This window comes from Triturus cristatus, chromosome 2_1 (genome assembly GCF_964204655.1).
Source record: "Triturus cristatus chromosome 2_1, aTriCri1.1, whole genome shotgun sequence".
In the NCBI taxonomy this organism is placed as follows: domain Eukaryota; kingdom Metazoa; phylum Chordata; class Amphibia; order Caudata; family Salamandridae; genus Triturus; species Triturus cristatus.
In genome coordinates, this window is record NC_140581.1 from 713290410 (window position 1) to 713314426 (window position 24017).

At 44.2% G+C, this 24017-nt stretch overlaps 1 long non-coding RNA gene across 1 annotated transcript in view; it reads right to left on the reverse strand.

Moving 5' to 3' along the window:
- Nucleotides 1-631: 631 nt before the first annotated feature.
- The window catches only part of LOC146865787 (uncharacterized), a 175943-nt gene continuing 152557 nt past the window's right edge, over nucleotides 632-24017 (reverse strand). Inside the window, exon 3 of the long non-coding RNA XR_014976700.1 lies at nucleotides 632-681. This is a non-coding gene — a long non-coding RNA (uncharacterized LOC146865787). The remainder of the gene's footprint in view (nucleotides 682-24017) is intronic.

Genomic DNA, 24017 nt, shown 5'->3' on the forward strand with positions numbered 1-24017 from the left:
CACATAAGCATACATGTTAAATTAAAAAAAATTCAAAGCTAAAGGAGGAAATAAATAAAATTAAAATATTCTCCATCAAGTTCCAATAATTTGACTTTTTATTTAACAGGTTAGAAAAATGAGAATAAATGAAAAGGATTACAGATGCATACTTAATATACATATTTTCTATGTATTTCAGACTCAACCCAAGAAAACTATCTAGACAAACAATTCCAAAAGACTACACAAGAGAACATTTGTAAAAGAAATCAGCACATGAAATTTCTAAAATAATGTCAAATTGAGTAATTAAATAAAACAGTAATAATTTGATTTCCTCATTTTATACCGGTAAGGATGGAAAACATTTCAAAAGCAAACTACATTTTATCTATAAGGGGAAATGAATAGAATTTTGCCTAGCCTACGAGTAGGTAAGTTTCAATTCTATTAAGGATGCGGAGGCGAGGATTATGCTCATTCTTTCTTCGCTTTAATATAACCAATTTCCACAGCAGCGTTAACCAAACAACATATCACAACTACATTTCCCAAAAGTCCAAGGAAAGAAAACATCAGTCTCTAAATAATCTTTCCATAGTGTTCATCCAATAAATCTCTGTGGTCTCTCTTGCACTTCCTCTTTCTTCGCTGGCGGAACTCTCCCTTGCTCACGCATCATGTTTCGAATTATCATTCCTTGAAAAAAAATTAAAAACCAACACTGAACAGCCAAGGAACTATAATCATGCAAAAGCATATTCAATCAACAGTGCATCATGAAAAAAGGTAATGTAAACCACAGCACTAAATAAACATCAAAGCAAAACCATAATACAGCTTGAAAGAAATTCAATTCAGCAACATCATATGACCCTCAGATCAAACTGAAAAGATTACTTACGACCATACAGGGGGGATCCACAACCAGCGAGACTGCGGGGAGGGATAATCCTCGCTTCCGCGTCCTTAATAGAATTGAAACTTACCTACTCGTAGGCTAGGCAAATTTCTATTCTATGTCTGGACCAGAGGCGAGGATTATGCTCCTTCAAAGATTATCTATGACCACCTGGGCCACATTCAGCACTGGCTTAAAATAGAACCTTTTATAGGTAGAGTCAGATGACCAATCTGCTGCTCTCATCAGGTCTTCTAACTGAGAGCCTAGGCTAAATGCTTTCGAAGCCATAGCTCCACATGCTGAATGGGCACCAAAAGTTCTTGTATTGATGCCCGCCTCTTGCTTCACCCACCGCACCCAGCGGGCTATAGTGGGAGAGGAAACCGCCTCGTAGGCTTTAAGGCATTGAACCACACAGAGCTTTGGAGATTCCCCAAAAGCAGGGTAAGAAATCGTGCGAGTATTGGACCCTCCTGCAGGACACCAGGCATAGCCACATCGCCAGCTTAGCTGACAACTCCTTCCTCAAAAGGAAGCGGTTGGGCTTCCAGGACAGAAATAGGTTCAACACCTGGTTCACGTCCCAAAGAGCTGAATAGCGGGGCTCAGGAGGCAACGACAACCGGATGCCCCTGAGAAGACTGCAAACAAAGGGATGTTCCCTCAGGGGCGCTCCATCCAATGGAGCATGCCCTGCTGAAATATCCGATCGAACCGTGTTCACGGACCTATAAGCCAAGCCTTTTTTAGCTAGTCCCGCCAGATAATTAAGAACGTGTGTCAAATCTGCGACCACAGGATCTACTTCCCGTCGCAAACACCAACATACCCATCGCGTCCAAGCTGACTTGTACCTTTTGGACGTGCTATCTGCCCAGGCCCTGGAGAGTAGGAGCTCAGCGTGTTCCATCGTTGCCTGTAATCCGCCAGGCCATGAGCTGAAAGGATCCGCCCTCCACCAACCGGCGAGGAATACCCTCCGAACTCGTCGGGAGGAGGGGAGTATGGAGGAGTCGGATTGGAGAATCCGAAGAAAGTTCCAGTAGAATCGGAAACCAAACTTGCAACCTCCAGAGCGACGTCACCAGAACCACAGAGGCCCCCTGTCTGCGAACCAGGGCTGCCGTCCGAGTGATCATGGAGAACAGAGGAAACGCATACCCTTTCTCCTGACTCCAATCCTGGGTGAACGCATCTGTCGCCAGCGGATCCGGTCTCCAACTGAACCGGGGCAGCTGATGATTGAGGCGACATGCAAAGAGATCGATGGAGAAGGGTCCCCACCACTCCTGCAGATGGAGAAAAATCTCCGGGTCCAGCTTCCACACACTGGCGTCCCACAAGTATCGGGAGTGCCAGTCCGCCACTAAGTTGTCCCGACCTGGGAGGTATTCTGCCGTCAGAGAGATTGATATACCGGACCGCCAACACATTGTCCATTTTCAGGAGCACTGAGGCTTGGACCTGGTCCTTGGTCCTTAGTCCAGGAACGGACTGCGAAAGAGCCCGCCAGCAGCTCTAAGCAATTGATGTGAAGAAGCTGCTCTTGAGGAGACCAACTTCCGCCGGTGGAGAAATCCCCACAGCGCGCTCCCCAGCCTTCCCGGCTGGCATCCGACTCGATCACCAAGTCGGGAGCGTAACCGAAGATAGCTTTCCCATTCCAGGCCTCCATGTGCGCTTGCCACCACTCCAACTCATCTCTCACCTCGTCCGTCAGAGGAACCACCTGTGAATACGTCAGACCTTTCCGCAAATGATGTGCCTTCAAACTCTGAAGGGCACGGTAGTGCAGCGGGCCCGGGAATATTGCTTGAATGGAAGCCGAAAACAGGCCCACCAGATGCGCAATCTGATGCAGAGAGGTCCTCTGCCTGGCTAGGGTTTGGCAGATTTCGTGACGAATCTTCGCCACTTTCCTGGAGGGCACGCTGAGCGAAGCCGAGACTATAACGAAACCTAGGATTGTCGGGATCAGGAGCGACTTCTGCTCGTTGATCACGAAACCCAAGTCCTGAAGCAAGGACACTGCCATCTGCAGGTGGGTGCGCAACTGCACCGGTCATTGAGCCAAAATGAGAATATCGTCTAAGTAGACGATCAAGTGGACTTCGTGCGCTCTCAAGTATTCCACTGCCGGTTTGAGAACCTTGGTGAAGCACCACAGGGCCGACAAAAGGCCGAACGTGAGACACACAAATTCGTAAGCCAGACTGCGCCAAAGAAACTGAAGGAACCGCCTGTGCGGTGGGAATATTGGGACCACTAGGTAAACGTCCTTCAAGTCCAGACGCACCATCCAATCGAGGGGCCGGAGGATGTCTCTGAGCAGATGAATGCCCTCCATTTGGAAGTGTTTGTACACCAGCCACTCGTTGAACTCCCAAAGATGGATCACCGGTCTCCGCCCCCCGTCGGACTTGTCCACCAAGAAGATGTTGTTGAGGAAGCCCCCAGGGTGAACATCCGTACGGCAAACTGCTCCCTTGCAAGGAGATCGCCCACTTCTTCATCTATCAAGACAGCGTCGGCCGAGGAGAAAACTATGGGTTGAGGCCTGACGGCCTGACGGGGAGAACCATAAAACTCTATCTGAAACCCCCGCACCGTCTGTAGAACCAAAGCGTCCCTTGTAAGCGCTTCCCAAGCGGGCAAGAACTGCGCCAACCTGCCCCCAACTTGCAACACCGCAGCGGGCAAAACACTCACTGTTGGTGTTTCCGTTACTGCCGCCTTTGTATCTGCCGTGGCCCCGGAAGCATTGTCCTCTGGTCGGGTAAAAGTTGTTGAAACACTGGTCCGTTTGGTACTGCCCATGTCCGGAGCCTTGACCCCTACCCTGGGGGTTTTGGGTCTGAAAGCGGCCAGATTGATCCGACCGGCCCCGCGGAAAACCCGAGGATGGAAAACTCTTTTCATGTTCGCCTGGGCTTTATCCAGGGAAGTAAATGTGGCGACAAACTTGCCCAGTTCCTTGACGAAGGGCTCGCCAAACAAACCAGCCAGACAGCCGCCTAGACCTTGAGGAGCCCGCCTCATCGTCCGACCCCTCAGGGGGGTCTCCTGCTTGTGTCTGAGGGGAAGCCGGCCGCGGGTCAGGGCCTGATGGCACTGGCTCTTGGGGAAGTTCAATGGGCACAGTGTGATCCAAAAAGGCCTGCTTAAGGTGCGCAAACGCGTCCTTATCCACCCCAACCTCACACTTTTTCTTGGGGGGAGGTCCGTCGTTGCCATACTGGTCCCCCACGGACTCTCCAGCCGGCGACGAAGGACCAGCCATTGGCTGACCTACTCTTGCGCACAACTGTTCAATTTTGTCGGCCAGAAAAAGGGGGGGTCCTAAAACGTGTTTTCCCTATTCATTTTTCAATAGGACAGTGTTACAGCCCAAACGACTGAACAGGTTTAAACCAAATCTGGCCGGGAGCCAGGTCTTGGTCTGGAAAGTGTGCTTTTTGTGATTTGGTGTAAATCTATTCAGTAGGTTTTGACAGCTGCGGTTTATTTTTGAGGGCTTATTGGCGTTGCCCCCCCTATATTTGGCCTCCCAGCCTCAGGCCTGTGGTTTAGTTTCTGTGTGACATGATGAGGAGTAGTGGGTGAGGCTTCACCTCCTGGTCATTGAACATTCGTGCTTCAAAGTGCGCATGTCAGGTTGGCTGACTACCTTTTTGTAGCCATAGTGAGTAGGGGAGGTGATGCCAGCCGTAGCTCCCTAGAATCAGAATGAGTGTTGGTGTTACATGCCTGATTCAATCCTGGAGCTGCTGTCAGTGAGGGAACAGCGCCAGGATTGGCCAGGACACACAGTTAGGCCTTTGGTCCCCAGTGGCCCTGCGCATTAGGTACTGCCATGGAAAACCTGGCCACTCATTGCATGGCTTTATTTTCAGCTATGATGTGAAGTACAGGATTACCAGGGTGTCTGTTTTGAACCAAATCTGACCAGGAGCAAGGTCTTGGTCTGGAAAGTGTGCTTTTTGTGATCTGGTGTACATCTATTCAGTAGGTTTTGACAGCGATGATTTATTTTTGAGGGCTTATTGGCATTGCCCCCCCTATATTTGGCCTCCCATCTCCCGAATTGTATGTAGATAAAATGTACAGTTCAATTTACTTTTCTTCCAGCCTCAGGCCTGTGGTTTAGTTTCTGTGTGACACGATGATGAGTAGTGGGCGGGGCTTCACCTCCTGGTCATTGAACATTCGCGCTTCAAAGTGCACACGTCTGGTTGGCTAACTGCCTTTCTGTAGCCTTAGTGAGTAGGGGAGGTGATGCAAGCCGTAGCTGTAAATATAGGGGGGAGGGGGCAATACCAATAAGCCCTCAAAGAGAAACCACCGCTGTCAAAACCTACTGAATAGCTTTACACCAAATCGCAAAAAGCACACTTTCCAGAACAAGACCTTGCTCCCAGACAGATTTGCTTTAAACCTGTTCAGTCGTTGGGGCTGTAACACTATCCTATTGAAAAATGAATGGAGAAAACACGTTTTAGGACCCCTCCTTTTTCTCAGCAAGAGAGAGAGAGAAAGAAACATAAAATTTAAGAAGGTAAAAATAATTGTATGCAAATTTACAGTAAAAACTAAATACTTGCACCTCAAAAAATATATACGAACACCCTATCATTTTAAAAAGAAATACATTTAAAACACTCCCAGCCCATTCCACTATAACTCTTATATCGTTCTCCTGATGCCATAAAACTGAAATAAAATAGAAACATTTTAAAAAAATTGCATAACACATTTAGAATTTAGAATTGAATAAATCCCCACAAGTCCAAAAAATCAGCCCCTGGGGGTGGGGTCCCCGAGGCCTATAATGGTTTGGTGGTGCATGCACCCCCTCCCTTTCAAAATGCATATGGACCTGGGTTGCCCTGAGTCAGTATTGGCTCATGGAGGGGGACAATATGCCCCTCTCCAATAATAAAAAAACAAACAAATTAAGAATTCCCAGCTCATGCCCACAGCTAGGATGGGTGCTGGCAGGGGAGCTGGTGGGTGGGCTGTTGGCTGCCCACTAGGGGCTCTCTGTAGGGCCTGGCCTGCAGCCAAAGACTATTCGTGACATGGGGTTGGCGTTATGTATGTTCAGAAAATCTAACTTTAAATTAAAGAAAAGTCTAGAAATTCACAGAAAAAAACAAAGATTAAAATGATGTTCTAATTATAAAAGATATTGCTCCTCATTACGTCATGGTAGGGGTGGGGTACTGTTTTGGCAAAATCACAGATTTCCTGATTTCAGTCAAACTCAACGGGTTGGATGCACTGGAAGGTCTATGCTCGACCATGAGATGCCAATCATTACAAAATGTAATCTTTTGCTTGTGTTACATTTCTTTACAAAATTATATAAACTGGCTCAAATCGCCCCTTCTCTGGTTTTGTAAATCTTATTTCATCCTTTGTGTTGCCTTGCATTATGCAAAGACAACACAGATTTTGGATTACAGGAACAGAGAAATTCATAGCCACCTCCCTTAGAAATGAACCACACGTCTCAATTCAGGTCTTCATTTGTTGAACATTTTCTCTCATGCTTACCTCAGTTGTAGAGGCATAGTGGTTATGTGCAGGATTACATTCTACAAAATCACCAAGAGTAACTGCTCTGCCTTTGCACAAGTTAAAAAGTAGTACGCTCAACCCCAATAAATCCTTGGTTCAGTTTGCCAATCCTTACAGTAAATGTATTCTTTGCGTGAGCAATTCTATATCAGGATCGGAGGCGAGGGTTATGCTCATTCTTTCTTCGCTTTAAATAACCAATTTCCACAGCAGCTTTAACCAAACAACATATCACAACTACATTTCCCAAAAGCCAAGGAAAGAAAACAACAGTCTAAATAGTCCTTCCATAGTGTTCAATGGGTCTCATCCAATAAATCTCTGTGGTCTCTCTTGCACTTCCTTTTTCTTCGCTGCTCGGCAGCTAGAGTTAAGTGTTTTTCTCTTTTGTCCTTACCGAATGCTGTCGGTGCTGTGTGTATTCGCTTTGGGGTCTCTGTGCCTTGGACTGATTCCTTGATGTGTGTTTCCTTTACAGATTCCCCTTAGCCGCAGGAACACTCAGAAGTCCTTAGGCGTCTCTCTGCCCCGTCCGATAGTGGCCGCGGTGCGGTCTGCCGCCCCTAGAGGACGCTATGGGGGCGCCGCGACTTGTCAGCCATGGAGCACGTTCAGTCATAGAGTACTGCCTCGCGCTCCGTTCGGCTGGTGCTGTCTGCGCCCGTTTTCTGCTGCCTGAATCGCCCAGTGCTCCTGGGTCTGTATTTGCCCCTAAAACTTGTGTATCACGCCCGATTTCAGGTCGGTAGCAGTGCGGTGCACTAGATGTTTCCTCTTCACGCCCTGTGGCTGCGGGGGTAGGTACTGGTGTTGGACCTAGGTGCCTTGTCAGTGGACGCCAGACAGGCAGCTTGAGCCCCTGTACTAGTTGTGGGTGTTTGGTGTCCTGGGGTTGATCACCCCGATAAATTTGTGCCTCTGGCCCTACGTAGTTGCTGGGAGACCCTCAGCCCCTAATCTTCACGCTCTGCGTGTGTGCTCCTCCAGGGTTTCTTTCACCTCAGCCCAGAGCGGCCCATTAATATGGAGCAGGAAAATTATGAAGAGGAGGATTCTGCGTCCTACCTACAGTGGGACGATGATTTTTACGCAGCGGTAGATAAATCTATTTATAGGGCGGCCAACGAGATGATGACCCCTATGGAACAGCACCCCCCCTTTTTTCTCAGCAATAGAGAGAGAGAGAGAGAGAGAGAGAGAAACATAAAATTTAAAAAGGTAAAAATAAATGCATGCAAATTTACAATTAAAATGAAATACTTACACCTCAAAAAATATATACGGACACCCTATCATTTTAAAAAGAAACAAATTTAAAACACTCCCAGCCCATACCCCTATAACCCTTACATCCTGCTCCTGAAACCATGAAACTGAAATAAGATAGAAACATTTAAAAAGAATTGCATAACACATTTATAATTTAGAAATAAATAAATCCCCACACCTCAAAATAACCACGTACCGGAGCTATAGACACAAAATAAAAGATAAAAATAAGATGTAATTAAAGAAAACTATTAAAAGGTAAATGCATTGAAAAATTATAGGTGAAAGATAAATTAATACCCACCATATAAAAAAAGAAACAAATTTAATCCCTCCCTGTCCTAGTACTGTTTAGCCCTTAGATCCCACTCCTAGAACCATAGGCACTAAAAAAGTGCATGAATAAATAAATACTCATGCCCTACAAAATGAATATCCACACACCACTATTAAAATAAAATGTAGAACACTCCCCTTCCAATTACCATAAAAAAACATTACATCCCACTCCTTGAACCATAATCAAAAAACATATATATATATATATATTTTTTTTTTTAAACACCCCAATTTACCCCTTTTTTCTCTTTGGGGTAAACCCGTCCAGGTCCGTTTAGCAGTGTCCTGACAAATAATTTGTACTGATTTTTTGCAGTTGGAAGGGGTGGAAGTGCCTAATTTTGGCCGTTTTATTCAGGCTGACTCGATTTGTCAGGACATAAACACAGGCATGTAAACTACTACTTTGGTGAAGGAAAGCACGGGCACCCCACACCTTGCCATTGATGCCACATCACAGACAATCTACCGGGGCAAGCACATACATTGCCACAATATTAATGTTAGCATTGCACAATGCCACAATATCTACAAAAGTGTCATCAACATATAACTGGCAGTGGAGAAAACAGCAACCTGGTAACTCTGCACTTCACATCATAGCTGAAAATAAAGCCATGCAATGAGTGGTCAGGTTTTCCATGGCACCGCCTCATGTGCAGGGCTACTGCGGACCAAAGGGCTAACTGTGTGTCCTGGCCAAACCTGGCGCTGTTACCTCGCTGACAGCAGCTCCAGGATTGGATCAGGCATGTAACACCAACACTCATTCTGATTCTAGGGGGCTACGGCTGGCATCGCCTCTCCTACTCACTATGGCTACAGAAAGGCAGTCAGCCAAACTGACATGCGCACTTTGAAGCGCAAGTGTTCAATGACCAGGAGGTGAAGCCCAGTCCACTACTCATCATCATGTCACACAGAAACTAAACCACAGGCCTCAGGCTCGAAAAAAAGTAAACTAAACTGTACATTTTATCTACATAAAATTGGGGGGCTTGGGGGCCAAATATAGGGGGGGGGCAATACCAATAAGCCCTCAAAGAGAAACCACCGCTGTCAAAACCTACTGAATAGCTTTACACCAAATCGCAAAAAGCACACTTTCCAGAACAAGGCCTTGCTCCCAGACAGATTTGCTTTAAACCTGTTCAGTCGTTGGGGCTGTAACACTATCCTATTGAAAAATGAATGGAGAAAACACGTTTTAGGACCCCTACTTTTTCTCAGCAAGAGAGAGAGAGAAAGAAACATAAAATTTAAGAAGGTTAAAATAATTGTATGCAAATTTACAGTAAAAACGAAATACTTGCACCTCAAAAAATATATACGAACACCCTATCATTTTAAAAAGAAATACATTTAAAACACTCCCAGCCCATTCCACTATAACTCTTATATCGTTCACCTGATGCCATAAAACTGAAATAAAATAGAAACATTTTAAAAAAATTGCATAACACATTTAGAATTTAGAATTGAATAAATCCCCACACCTCCAAAAAATCACGTCCCGGAGCTATAGACACAAAATAAAAGATAAAAATAAATTTAATTAAAGAAAACTATTAAAAGGTAAATGCATTGAAAAATTATAGGTGAAAGATAAATTAATACTCACACATCAAAAAATAAATACTAACACCCCACCATTTAAAAAAAAATTAAACCCTCCATTTCCTTGTACAGTTTAGCACTTAGATCCCACTCCTAGAACAAAAGGCACAAAAAAGTACATAAATAAATAAATACTCATGCCCTAAAAAATGGATATCCACACACCACTATTAAAACAACTGAATTATAACACTCCTCTTCCTATTACCATAAAAAACATTACGTCCCAGTTCCCTTGACCAATTGGCCTTTGGCTGCGGCTCCCCATCACATTACTTTTTATTGTTTTGGTCGAGGGTGGGTTCAAAGCCCATCCTCTGTAGTACTTCCATTTTAATACCTGGAAATAATTGGGATGAAGGAATGGAGAATGGTGTTTGAAATACAAAGATTTGTCTACTCTCTCTTTTACCAATATTCGTTCACCCTCGTACCATTTAGGGTCCGATTCCGATCTGGGTCGGAAAGCACTCCGATCGAGCCGGATCTGGAGTGTTTCCGACCGAGCCAGAGTCCTGCAGTCCGACCGAGCGAGTACGATGCAGCCGTATGCTTCCAGACTCGGTTCAGTCGGACTCCCATAGAAGTCAATGGGAGCCGTTCGTACGACGCATACATGGGCTCCCATTGACTGAATGGGTACGTCACGGACAAGGGCCCCCCTACAGTGGGTACGCGTCGGTGCCATCCGCACCGTACATGCCTGTGTGTCCGAGTCGTAGGGCTGCGGGTGACAGGGGGTCGGACGCGGACCCCCAAAGGCAACCACCCAGACAATTTGCAAGCCGGACACTCCGGCTCGCACAGGCTGTCCGACGCGTGCATCGTACTCGCTCGGTCGTGAATTGCATCCATTGCACGCCACGGTTAGCTTACGACCCAGACTTATGGAGCGGTTCGGACCCAGAAACGACTTGGTCGGGGAATTTCATGTAGCTCGCATCGTACTTGCTCGCTCGATCAGCTGTACGAGTCGGCCGTAAAACACGCGTACGGCTCGTAGTTTTTCTGGCCGGATTGCGTTCGGTGCCCTTTCGACCCGGATCGGAATCGGCCCCTTAGTGTCTGCATCTGTTTGCAGTTCATGTGTGCTCAGCCTGGAGCTGGACACATCCAGACAAAAACAGTCAGGGGCCCAGGGGTGCCTCGGTGCACAGGTTAGGAACCACTGCACCAAGTCATTATTGATTACAGAAAAGTAAAGTTTTTCAGAGGCCTGCACATTAATGGAGGATGCTTGTCTCATTTGCTAAGCTTTTGTTTGTTTGTGAGTCTTTGTGACAATTGAAGCCGAGAGATGGGCACTGTCAGCTAATACATGTTTGAGCATGATTAATTGAAGCAGCACATTTTTCCACAACTGTCTTTTGTAAATTGCTTACCTGCTTCTCAATATGCCACTGGAGAGCAGATGTTTTTTATGGGACTTGGTCCCAATATTTTTAAAGTAATGTTCCACAAATGTAATTTCTAATGGAAGGTGTAAAGTGCATGAAACATACTTTAGATTAACACCAAATCGCAGAATAAACTACCACTCATAGCGAAAGCCACTTTGTACCCGCAGAAAAATAAACGAGGTCTCAAAATCTTATCTTATGTGACCACGTGAAATCAAATGTTTTAAATATACAACCAATCTGTTATCTCAACTGCATCTGCAATTACACACAAAACACTATCTTGTGGCATTGGCCAGCTAGGTTGCAATCACTGGCTTTCTATTCGATAAACATCACAAATGACCAAATCAGAGATGTTTCCCTCCTCACAAGGTCACATATCTTACCAATGTAAACTGGAGAATAGTTGGGCTTCACGTTTTCATCTAACTATGTCATTACTAATGTGTAGAGTGGTGTGGCCCCAGTACAGTGAAGTAACTGTCCAACCATGAAGAGAAACCTGTAGTTGGAAAGGATGGATGCACCTTCCTTTGGAATGGCACACACCAGTCTGTTCAGAGAAGTGTACCTTATATTAGCTAGAAATGAAATGGGGTAGTGCAAACACTAGAGTCAATTCCCATGATCATGGTCCCCCAACCTAACTACTGAGGTTTGCATCCATTGCCCACAAAGTAGCTGATAAAAGTCAAACAAACACATTAAGCAATGTTGTACAAACTGGTGATCAGCCCGTTGTGATAGCTGCAGAGGTCAAACCGCCTTTCTCTTAAGTGATGATGGTGTTGAGAAGGCAGCTGATGTTCCCGCCCTACAGAAAGGAAGTGACAAAGAGGAAAAACAGCACTCTCTTTAATGTATTAAAATACTGCAAGAAACTTGGTGTAGAGGTGCCCTACCCACACAAGTACTCCTTCTCAGATGGGACAAATGTAATTCTGCTAGGTTTGTCACTTGCTTACTGTGCCTCTTTGGGGGGCTTCCATTACAGATGGGGTTGCTAGTGGATAGGGCTGTCACTTTTGTTTAAGTTGACGTGTGGGCTAACACTGATGGCAACAGTTTGTGTGGCTGCAATCCTGGTGCACGGTCACACCTTTGGGCATGTTGGCACGAGTCTGGCGAGAGAGTTAACTAGAGCAGTTTTACCTGTGCAGGCCTGACAACAGATGCATGGGCCCGCCTAATCCCATGATTTAGAATGCATCTGAAAGGTACACTAGTTCCCATCAGGTAAAAGAAAAGCCAGTGTATCTCTCCTCTCTAGGCACCAACCCATGAACATTTTATCAGCATCTATTATGCACGTGTGTGTTGCTTTTGCGTTATTTCGCAATAGAGTTAATTAATTAGCTTTCTCGTTCTGCCTCATTTTGGGACAAATTAATACATTAATCCAATATACCTAGTTCAAATGTTTTCTTAATATAAAGACAAACATAAAATGAGTTAGGTCCAATGAACTAAATAATGTCTGAAGAACAGGAAGAAACTACCAGGCATGGTATATTATAAAAAATAACAGTGAAATTATGCCCTCAATTGGTTTCGCCTTTCCTAAGCAAGGCAAGCTGGCCATGTGGCTGCCGGATAGAGGTTGCTGACTAACAAATGGTACTAATTGAGTGTGGGTGGCAGGTAGTATAGCCCTATTCTCAGCTGTCTCTGTGGTCGGTGACTCGCGCCCATTTGATGTATGGCGCTCATTTTTGTGTTTAAAAAGCTTTCTTAAGTAAATAACAATTACATTAGAAAAGGTCATGAAAAAACAAGATATGCATAGTATAATAAATATAAAAACAGATAATAAATAAAATAGAAAGCTGTTTTCATTTTAGCAATAATAAAGGAAAGAAAAAAAGGTAGGAAGAAGAGGGGGAAAGGGGAAATATATAGTACAGTTCTAAAATTGAAGATCATGAGATTATACTATAGACTTCTTAGACTATGACAATACAGTATAATAAGTTTATATACTATTCAACTTATCGCAACTTATCTCATCTTATGCAAGCGGCAGGCAAATAAGTAAATATAAGAAATGCAATAACCAAAAAGGGGGATAAAATATTGGAGGGGAAAAAACAGAGACCAAATAATCTATGGAGGTTGGAAATTCTCAGAACAATTACGTGATACAGGAGTTGAAATCTTAGTTAAATATTTGGTTAATGATGACCAAAATAAATCCCTATTTACATGTGGTTTAACAGATGAAGCAAATGCAATGTCTAATCTATGGTACAGAAGCTTTAGGAGCAGAATATAACAAGGATATCAAAGAAATACATTTAGGACCAAAACCATGCTAATAGAGAGCTTTACATAAGAAGGACCAATTAACTCTGTTGAAAGCCTTTCTGCGTCGATAGAAACTGCAGCAAGATGATAAGAAAGAGAAGAGGCCTTATTTACAACGTTAAAAAATAAGCAAGAATTGTCAGATGTTAACCTACCTTTAACAAAACCACATAGTTGTAAACCAATTAGTTTCAGTAAAAGAGGTTCAAGATGTATCACAAGTAATTTGGCAAACATTTTTTAATCTATGTTTACAAGAGATATAGGGCCATATGTAGGTAGCCCAATACCGGTCGGTAACGGCCGATTTTCGGTAAATATACCGTTACCGACCAGTATTTAGGCTTTTGCTATGTAGGGGGACCATTTCTGTATTCGGAAATTTACCGAATCGGTAAAATTACCGAATCGGTAATTTTACCGATTCGGTAAATACCGAATACAGAAATGAGATGTAGGGGGAGTGTGTGGTGGGTGTGGGGAGTCGTTATTTACCACCAACTGAAAGTTGGTGGTAAATGACGAATGTCTCAGTTAATGCATTATTTGGCCCGTAGATGTGTGCAATGTGGCAGACACACATGCCCTTAGGGCATGTATGTGTGCCACATGTGCACACATGCAGGAATCAAGGGTGCAACAGGGTGTCAATGTGACACCCTGCCACCCTTGATTGAGCTCCCCCCATTACCGATTCGGTATTTACCGATTCGGTAATGGTAACTGGCTTCCCATTGATTCCTATGGGCCTCCTGGTCCATAGGAATCAATGAGATACAGGTTACCATTACCGAATCGGTAAATACCGATTCTAAAATACCGACACTTACCGAATCGGTATTTTTTTACCTACATTACATTTACCGATTCATAAATACCGAATCGGTAAAATTCGGTATTTAAGAATCGGTAAATGTAATTTACCTACATATGGCCCATAGGGTGGTAATTTTTACACTGTTTGGGATCGCGGTCATCTTTATGGATTAAGCAGATTGTAGCATCCAAGAAAGTGCCCTGTGCCTTGCCATTAGTGTGGAAAAATTGAAAGAGTTGTAGAAGTTTGGGAAAAAGAAGATGAGAAAAATGAAGAAAGAATTCTACTGTAATCCCATCAGGACCAGGTGTTTTATTTTTCTTAAGAAGATTTAAGGATTGAGAAATGTATTGGATAGATAGATCAGATTCGAGAGAGCTAAAGTCAAGGTCTATAAGGGGTGAAGGTGGAACATGATTAAGACAGGAGTCAATAGAAGAGGGAAGGGGAGAGAATTCTGGGGTATATAAAGTTTAGTAAACCTCCATGAATTCATTTAAAATGTCTTGATCTTTAAAAAGGGTTTTCCCATCCGAAGAATAAATAGAGTCTATCAAAACACATTCTTTTCGGGATTTAAGTTAGTTCGCCAGAAGTTTGCCAACTTTATTGCGTCCACCATAGTACCGAGCGCTCGATCGGAGTAAAACAGAAGAGGCATTATCAGTAGTTGTTATGGTGCTCATTTTTAAAATGCGCTATGACTCGTACTCGAGCAGGTTGAACATTGGGTGGCTGGTCTTATAATGCCGTAGGATGGGAGGGTATTGGTGTATGTGAAAAAGAGGTAACTCCCACCAAAGCACCTTATCAATAGATACTGTTACATTACCTGCTTTAACACCTCCTGCTCACCGGTGTGTAGCTAAGAGGCAGCAAGTGCACCACCTGGCGGGTGCCAGATGCAGCACACCCAGCCTGCACTTAAGAGGCCTGTGTAATTCATAATTGACTCTGCTAAACAACTGTGATTGTGGTGCCTGTGGCTGGTTTTGGCGTCGCAACGTGTTGCCGCGGCACATAGTTTGGGGAGCTACTGACCAAGACACTTGATGCCCCAATTTACAGCTACTTTAGATTCCTATTTACCACTTTTTTATTGTACATTTTGGAGAGTTAAATCCCACCCCTTTAATCCCTAAAAGCCCCTTAAACCCCTATGTACCACCACCCAACACCCGTATTTACCACATTTTTCTGTTTGAAGTAAGCCCCCCAACTCCTCCTTATAACCCCAGATCCCCCTACTCCCCCCTTTATTCTCTTTTTTATGAGGTAAACCCTCCCAACCCCATTATAACCCAAAGAATTAACCTGAAACCATACTTACCAATGTAATGCTTAGCGTGGTAAAGACTTACGGTGGTATACGCTTCCAGGGAAAAATCTTTGTAGTAAAGGTAACACTTAATAAACACTGCATTGTAAAGGTCATTTACCCTTTGCCTTTTCTTCCTTCCCCAGTACTTGAAGACCCTTCAGCAGGATTCAAGACTGGTTCTGTGTACTTTGAGGGGATTACAAGTGCCGGGAGATCTTTTAGGGACTTTTAATAATTCCTACAGCATTTTTTTGTGATGTGATGCCTGGTTGTGTAGCTGAAACACTAACCAGAAGCTTAGGGCAAGATTACCCCTGGCCCCCGCATCAGCCACGAAGACCGCCTCCGATACGACACCAGCACCCTCATTGCTCTCAACCCAGGACGGACCTCTACCTGCTTCAAAGCCACGCCAAAACGTACCCATGGTCCCTTCACCTGCCGGAACTGCAGCTTCACCTGCCTCGGAAACCCCGAGACTCCCGCCAAGAAGGACATCAACCATCTCCGGTGCATCCTACTAAACGCCGTCGAGCTCTGGGACCTACTCGACACCTCATCACTGGACGTCACCTTCCTGACAGAGACCTGGATGAACGAATCCTCCGCACCCGACATTGCCATAGCCATCCCCGACGTCTACAAGATCACCCGCAGAGACCGCACCAACGGAATCGGAGGAGAAATCGTCCACAAAGACACCATCAGGGTCTCGACCAGCACCGACGACACTCTCAGCACCGCCAAACACATGCACTTCCAGATCCACACGGATCCCAACATCACCGTAAGAGGCACCCTCATCTACAGACCCCCAGACCACGACCCCAGTTCAGCGACTCCATCGCCGACTTCATCAGCACGAACGCCCTGACCTCCACCGACCACATCCTCCTCGGAGACCTGAACTTTCACTTGGAGAACAACAACGACAGCAACTCCTCCACCCTGATCGACAACCTCGCCAACCTCGAACTGAAACAGCTCGTCACGATGCCGACCCACATCGCCGGACACACGCTCGACACCATCTTCTCCTCAAGCTCCCACGTCTCCTTCAGCCACACCTCCGAACTCACCTGGACCGACCACCACTGCATCCACTTAACCTTCCGGAAACCCGCCGCACACCACCGCACCCTACAGATCCCCCATAGATGCTGGAGCAAAGTCACCGTAAACCAACTCCAGACAAACCTCGCATTCAGCTGCAGCAGCAGCACCACCAGGATATTGGAACCTCTCACTGATGTACCATCGCCGCATGATCCATGAACCTCAGCGGTTGCGGATGGCTTGTGACTGTCCCACTGCCACATCCTTAATAAGGCAGGTGGGCTACCAGTCTGGCAGTCCAAGGACCACAACCACGTGTTCAGCAAACTCGTAATCAGACCCTTAGTCCTTTTCCATTTCACAAGAGGTTTTGTATCCTGAGGTTCAAAAGAAAACTTGACTGAATGCAGCAAGACTGGAGTGGAGTGGACTGGAGGAACATTTAGTCACAAATGGTCACCTTCGAAAATGTGTACGCCATTCACTAAGACATTTTGGGTGCCATTCACAGATGCAGGACAATACCAATCTGGCCACAAACGGGGGGGGGGGGATATTCTGGCACAAATTAAAAGTCCTTGCAAGAAACAAATAGAGTATTGCAGCTCAACCTGTCGTGTTTCACCAGGTAGTTGGACTACACAGTGTCCACTGGCTTAGAAGGGTATTGAATAATTCCAGAAAATGAATGAAAATGGTGGCAATTTGATTCTCTAGTTTCACTCTTCACAGGAACGGTGACACTTTCTAACTGACACTAACGCTATATTGCCCACTGTTTCTAGAGCAGGTGTCTTCATTTTAGAGAATTTAACTATTAAATAGACCTGCCCCCGAAGGTATTGCGGCATAGATTTGCATATTTTGCGGCACAAAAATGGGAATTTTGCGGGACAAAAATTGAAATTTTGCGGCATTGTTTCAGCACTTTAATATACTTGCAATCATTTATTTTCAGCTTTAAATCAATAGATACTGTTTTAGCAGAGCATTTCACTTTGAAATGGACATGTTTGAAGTGTCTGACAGTGTTTGTGTGCTATATTCTCCTTTGTGGTAACATTCTGGATCATAGGTTGCTAATCGTCCTGTTTTCTGTGGTATTGTGCTGACTTGGGGCTGGCGGTTCCAAGCCCCTAAGCCATCTGCTGTAGGACACCATGGGGCATATTAGCAAGGGCTGGCGATATGATTATCGCCGCTTTAGCGTCTGTTTTTGGGCGAAAAGCGGTGATAATTATATCGCAATATCATCAAGGACACGCTAGCGCGTGTTTCCTTGATGTGGAGCCCGTTTTTTCACAGCCTCGCCTCGCATCGCTAATGAGATGCAAAAGAGGCGTGGCTGTGAAAACAACACATGTTAATATCGTGAAGGCAGCTTCGCGATATTAACAAGGAGGTGCAGCGATAAAAAAAATCGCATTACCTCAGCCTTAACTCAGGAATTTAACACCTGTTAAATTCCTGACTAAGGCATACTTTTAATGGGATATGGATTATGCTGACAGCCATGTTATCGCTGTTTTCAATGGAAAACCAGCGATGTTCCATTGAAAACACCGCTATTGCTGAAATATTATCGCCATAGCGCTATGCGTTGTAAATATAGCGTCATCATGGCGATAATATTCAGCGATAGCTGGCGATAATTTTTCTATCGCTATGAACAGCCAGCGATAATTATCGCTGGCCATTGATAATATGCCCCCAGGTTTTGAAATGTAACCAGATTGTTTGAGAAAAATCGTAATTGCTTAGTGATATAGTCTTTGACAAAACGGACAGGTTTGGCTCTTTTATCAAACATGCAAAATGAGATACTCTAAAAACAGGTGCAAATGCACAGATAGATCATAACACATGCACAGAGGCCAACGCCATCCATCTTAATGAAGCCAAGCTAACATTAAAGCACACAGCTCATCAGATGTCACAATTTTTTTGCTGTCTGCAGGAGACTTTTTTTGCAGCCAAAAAGATAAATATTGTGGTTATTTTTCTCCTCAGCTGATTTTGCGATGATTTCCTGAAATCGCAAAAAGCTAGGGGGTCTTGTCAGTTCCCTGAATTTTGAAAGACACACAATGAGATCTATTGAGATCTGTCAGCTGGCACATATACACAGGACCACTGGAATTATGCGATTGACTGGCCATAATCGGCATTTGGAGAAAAAAATCGTTTTTATCTCTAACAGTTCAAAAGTTACTAAAAATGAGACGACGTGTTGCAGCGCAGTGGAAGACCCATTGCAAAGTTGAACTGGTCTCCTTTCTGTTTGCTATATTTGGATGTTAAACGGTACTAATGAGGCACAACCAATGCCCACAGAGTGGTGCCACGTTTAAAAATGATGAAATTATGAAGTAGTACTATTACAAAATGTGCTGCATTATGCCGCATAATTTGCCTTTTCTTGCTGCCTAATTTGCTCAACCCTGACGCATAATTTGGCCCTCACCGGTCACATAATTCCAGTGGCCCTGCATATACATTCTAAGCAAGAAAGATAAGACTGATTATCACTTAGACACTCTCAGTTTAGTGAACTGATACAAACAGCATTACATCCTCCTGGTAATTTACCAATTACATGATGTGTTCCCAGAGGGATTGTAAGGATGGTCACTTCCATTATTTTGCTCAGAATCCTGATTAAATACATTACAACTATCACTGCAGAACAAAGCGTGCTATATACGTCACTAAGGGCCAGATGTATGTAGATAGCATTTTGCGATTCCCAAAATGCAATGTATGAAGGTATATAGTATACCTTTTGTGATGCCTAGGGGGTCAGAAATTGTCCTACCTAATGAATAATAATGAGATAAATTGCAACCCCCTAGGGAATCGCAAAAAACCACAGGGATGGTGGCCTGCTGAGATCAGCAGACCACCATGTCCGTCATTGCTTTTCAAAAAAGCAATCTTTTTTTCCTTAAAGCAGCCCATTTTCCCTAAAGAAAAACAAGATGCTTTACAAAACGAAAAAAGTAAAGTTTACATTTCATTTTTTGAGAGCACTTGCCAGTGCTTAAAAAATGCCTGCGCTTAAAAAATGCTTTTACAAACATTCACAAAAGGGAAGGGGTCCCTTAGGGTCCCCTTCCCATTTGCGAATGGTTTACCACCTATTTGAAGTAGGAGGTAAAAAGCAAATGTTTTGCAACCACAATTGCAGTCACAAAACATTCATACATACCGATGCAATTCGGTATTAGGAAGGGACGCCCTAAACACGCCCCTTCCTAATACCGAATCACAAACCCATTTTGAGATTCGGTAACAGGTTGCCGAATCGCAAAATTAGGTTTGCTGCATTGGAAAAGCAATTTTTGCATTCGCAAACAGGTAGATTCTGCGAATCTGCCCGTTTGTGAACGTAAAAATGCTTGATACATCTGGCCCTAAATCATGAAAGATTGATGGTTCCCAAAGCTGCACTGAAAACGCTGTTTTCATCACACCTAGAATTGATGACTGCATTTTATGTCTCAGTCACGCTTGCAGTTGGTTATGTAGTCTTTTTTTCTTAAATGTATGTCCCACTCTCCATCCCAGAGAGGATGTTGGGAGAGGTTTCTGGGGCTCAAGAGAGCGATACTTGCTATCTGCTCCTTTACGCTGGTGCTGCTCATCTCTGCTCTCTCTTGCAGTCCCTTTCTCCTTGGAGGGCTGCCCATTGCCACATGCGAGAGTATGGCCGATTCCTATTGTGCTGCCTCCATTGTCCATTCCCTAACTGACCCCCCGTGACTCTGCCGGATCCTTTTTCTCCCTGAGTGGCCATGGGACAGCTGACATGTAGTCTGAGTCCTTTCATGTGGCTTTCACAACTGTTCTTAACAGCCTGTAATATTTCAACAACTCTACAATTGCCTCCACAAACAATTCACAAATCTGCAGCCAGGGTGGACTATGCTGAAGACCTATGTCTCACCTCGATGGCTGTACCTAGATAAAGAGCAACATGCCCAGATAAACAAGCCAGATCAACAACCACAGGCCTGTGAGCACAAGCACCACTTTACAGAGCTTACCAGTGAAGCACTACTTACCTTTTCTTGCCTTGCTTTCAACAGCATGGTTTCCCCGTTGTTCTGTGAGGGGCACCCAGCTGAGAATGCAAGCTCTGGACACGATGTCCTGCAGGGCCCATGGGCACGATTTCTAAAGTAGCAGGAGGAAGCAGTCAGGCAGCTACTACAGTGGTAAAGAGCCACGTAGTGACGTGTGTGCGGGCAGACAATCAGATGGCACCACTTCTTTGACTGTGTGCCCAAGACCTTTTTTAGCAACCAAAAAAATAAATATTGCGGTCATCGTGATTCACAGCTGATTTTGCGATTAATTTGCGATCGTGAAATACTGGTGGGTCTGATTAAATAAGAGACCTTGTGAACTCATTATTGGGGAGAGGATATGGCCTAATGGCTAGAACGGTCAACCTCGAAGCTGGGGAACTGCGTTCGAGGCACGCTCAATGTTCTGTGATTCTGGGAAAACCACTTAATCTGCACGTGCCTAACAAAATGAATGTGTCCGTCTGCTGCTCATGTAAAGTGCTCTGATACCTCAAGTAACTCTTAATTTTCTCCCATTTCAAAGTGTCAAGTTTACAAACAGCAGGCCTCTTTCTTTCGCTGGCCAGTAGACACTGTTCCATATTTATAACTGAAAAGGTTGTGCTACAGCCTGGTTATTCCCAGTAAAATATTAAAGCTAGGAATTTGTATTGCCTGTTCGTTCAACCTTAAAATGTTTTCAACTGACAAAAACATCTTACCTTGAAATAACTGCGTGCAAGCAGAAATCAAAGGAATTGAGCTCTTGAAACTAGTCAGTTTCAAACCGTTACTGGCGAATGAATAAAGTATATTTAAATAACACACAGGGAATTTCTCTATTACCTGTGCCTCGAACACAATGTGGCGAGCGCCTAATAACCATAGAGTTATAAGAATGTTCTGATATTTCTCAATGCTACAACAGAAGCTCTCAAAGCCCAAATCCAGCTTTGCCTCGCACCTGGCATTGTGTAATGTTCTTGCATTTATAAAGAGCAAAGAGGAGTGAGGGTCAGACTGCGTGGGATGCATGTAACATTGGTTGGTGAGTCTGCTTGGGCGGGTGGGGGTTGTGAGTGTGACAAATATGGGAAGTGGTTGGTGCTTTGCGCGCGATAAATAAATTGTTGAAAGCAGAAGAAGAAAGATTACTCCAGCCATTGAACTACCTGCTCTAGATTGCAGGCATCCCAGCAGACTAAGCCCCGCCTGCTTCTTGGTCTCTATTCCCAAAGTTGATACATCTTGGACTCTGTAGATCACTCTTCATAAAATAATAGAAGGGTGAGGCTTGTCAAGAAATATGGCGAGTCCAGAGGGTCATCGACAGTTAGAGGGTTATTACCAGTCCAAGATATGATGACTTAACAGGGAAATAAAACAAGAAATGGGACACATGAAAGGTAGACAAATGATACAATAACCACAAGTTATCTCCTGGGGTTTTTACCTACGTATATACATTCACACACATCATCATCCAAGCACAGGCATATGCAAGAATATATGTGGTCCCCTTATTTAAATCTGATCGCTGAAAACCCCGAACATGTTTTTAAGACGCACCATACATCCCTCTCACATAGTTACCTTTCACTAAAGAGGCTTCAAAATATCCTGTTACAATTGCTCATCCCCGTCTGCAGAAGTTATGCTGTGGCTCTCGATCCTATGTACAGAAGGCAGACTCGGTTTTAGAGGTGCCTCCTCGCTCGGACCATCATCCGACCCCGCCTCCCACATTCACTCTCAGGCACCCTGCCCAGTCACCGGCAGTGTCCAGAGATGGCTTTCTGGCATCTTTGGCTCAAAGTAAACTTTGAAGTAAGTGACATGTTGCACCATCCACCCTGGACAGACAAGTTAAGAAAAGGCTTGAGAGTGAGTTAGATCAGATGTAGCTTGTCCTTCCTTTCTTTATCTTTCATCCTTGCCCAAGGGACTATGCAGTGTCATTCCTCAAAAACCACGCACTCTCTCATGTGTCCTCTCCTGAATCTGTGGGACACTGCTCAGGTGTGGGGCATTCATTTGATGCCCTTTCTTCACGTAACAAAAGAGACATGCATTCCAAAACTGTCCCTCTCTCGGTGCTGCTTTTCAGGCCAAGCAACAGACAGCTGTGGCTGTGGGAATACCTCATGTTATCAAGCCCCCAGATTTCATGTCTTTTCATGCATTGCCACTTCCTGGTTGGGAAGTCCACTAAGGCTATTGGATTTCGTGGATGGTGACATTTCTGTATTTCAATTAGGTTTTGGTGAGAGGAGCGTCAAGTCATCCTTTTGTTATACTGTGAATGCTCATGATGTATACCTAAGAATTGGAACGAGTCTGTATTTTTAAATGTATTTACGTTGCTGATACAACAACATTTTAATTGCTGATTTATGGATTTTTTGTTGGGGAAGGGCATGCTGTTTAGATGCCTTAAACGTGTCATAAACTCATAGTGCTATTCAGTAACACACTTGCACGTTCAATTGTTTTACTTTGCCAATATAATTAATAGCATGATGTTGGATTTACATCTCTTATGTTAAGAGGTGAGCATACAGAGGTTTTCTTAGAAATGCAGCGAAAACTTACAATTCAAACATCACCCTCGTAACACTCTTTTCTGAGTTGGAGGTTTAGCACTTCTTATGCATTTTTGTTTAAATAAAGGGACTTATTATTATCAATTTTATTAACCTTTCTTTTTCTTCTCCCTCATAACTGAATTGTTTAAATTTCATGCTGAGAATTTTAGGCAACACGCATTAACAATTTACAGCATATCATATAATAAACCCACTAATCTGTAGGGAAATTAATAACAGTAGTTGTTGGTACCCTTTTACACTGCTAATATTTTTAAGAAAGAAATAAGAACATGCCTTAATGCTGCAAACATTTAAATAACTGACAAATATGTTATTGTAAGTCTTGATGCTGAGTTCAGTATTACCACAACAATCTCCATCACAATCTTTACCACTACCACTACCACCACCTTTACCACTACCAGCACCCTGAGAATCACCATCACCATAAATACAATAAAGCCTGTTTGTCACTACACCACCACATCACCACTACCGTCACCATTACCACCACTGCTTCCACAATTGCCACTGCCACCGCCACCATTACTATCACCGCACTACTAAATCCACTATCACCATCACCGTGATTGCTATAACCGCTATCTCCACTATCACTACCACTAGAACCACCATCACCAGCACAATCAGCATCACCACTACTACCACCACTATCACCATTACTATCACACTCAGGCACCACCTGCTCTTGAAAACGCACCTGCCAACCTTCTACCAAATACATGCTAAGTCAGGAAATGTGCAAG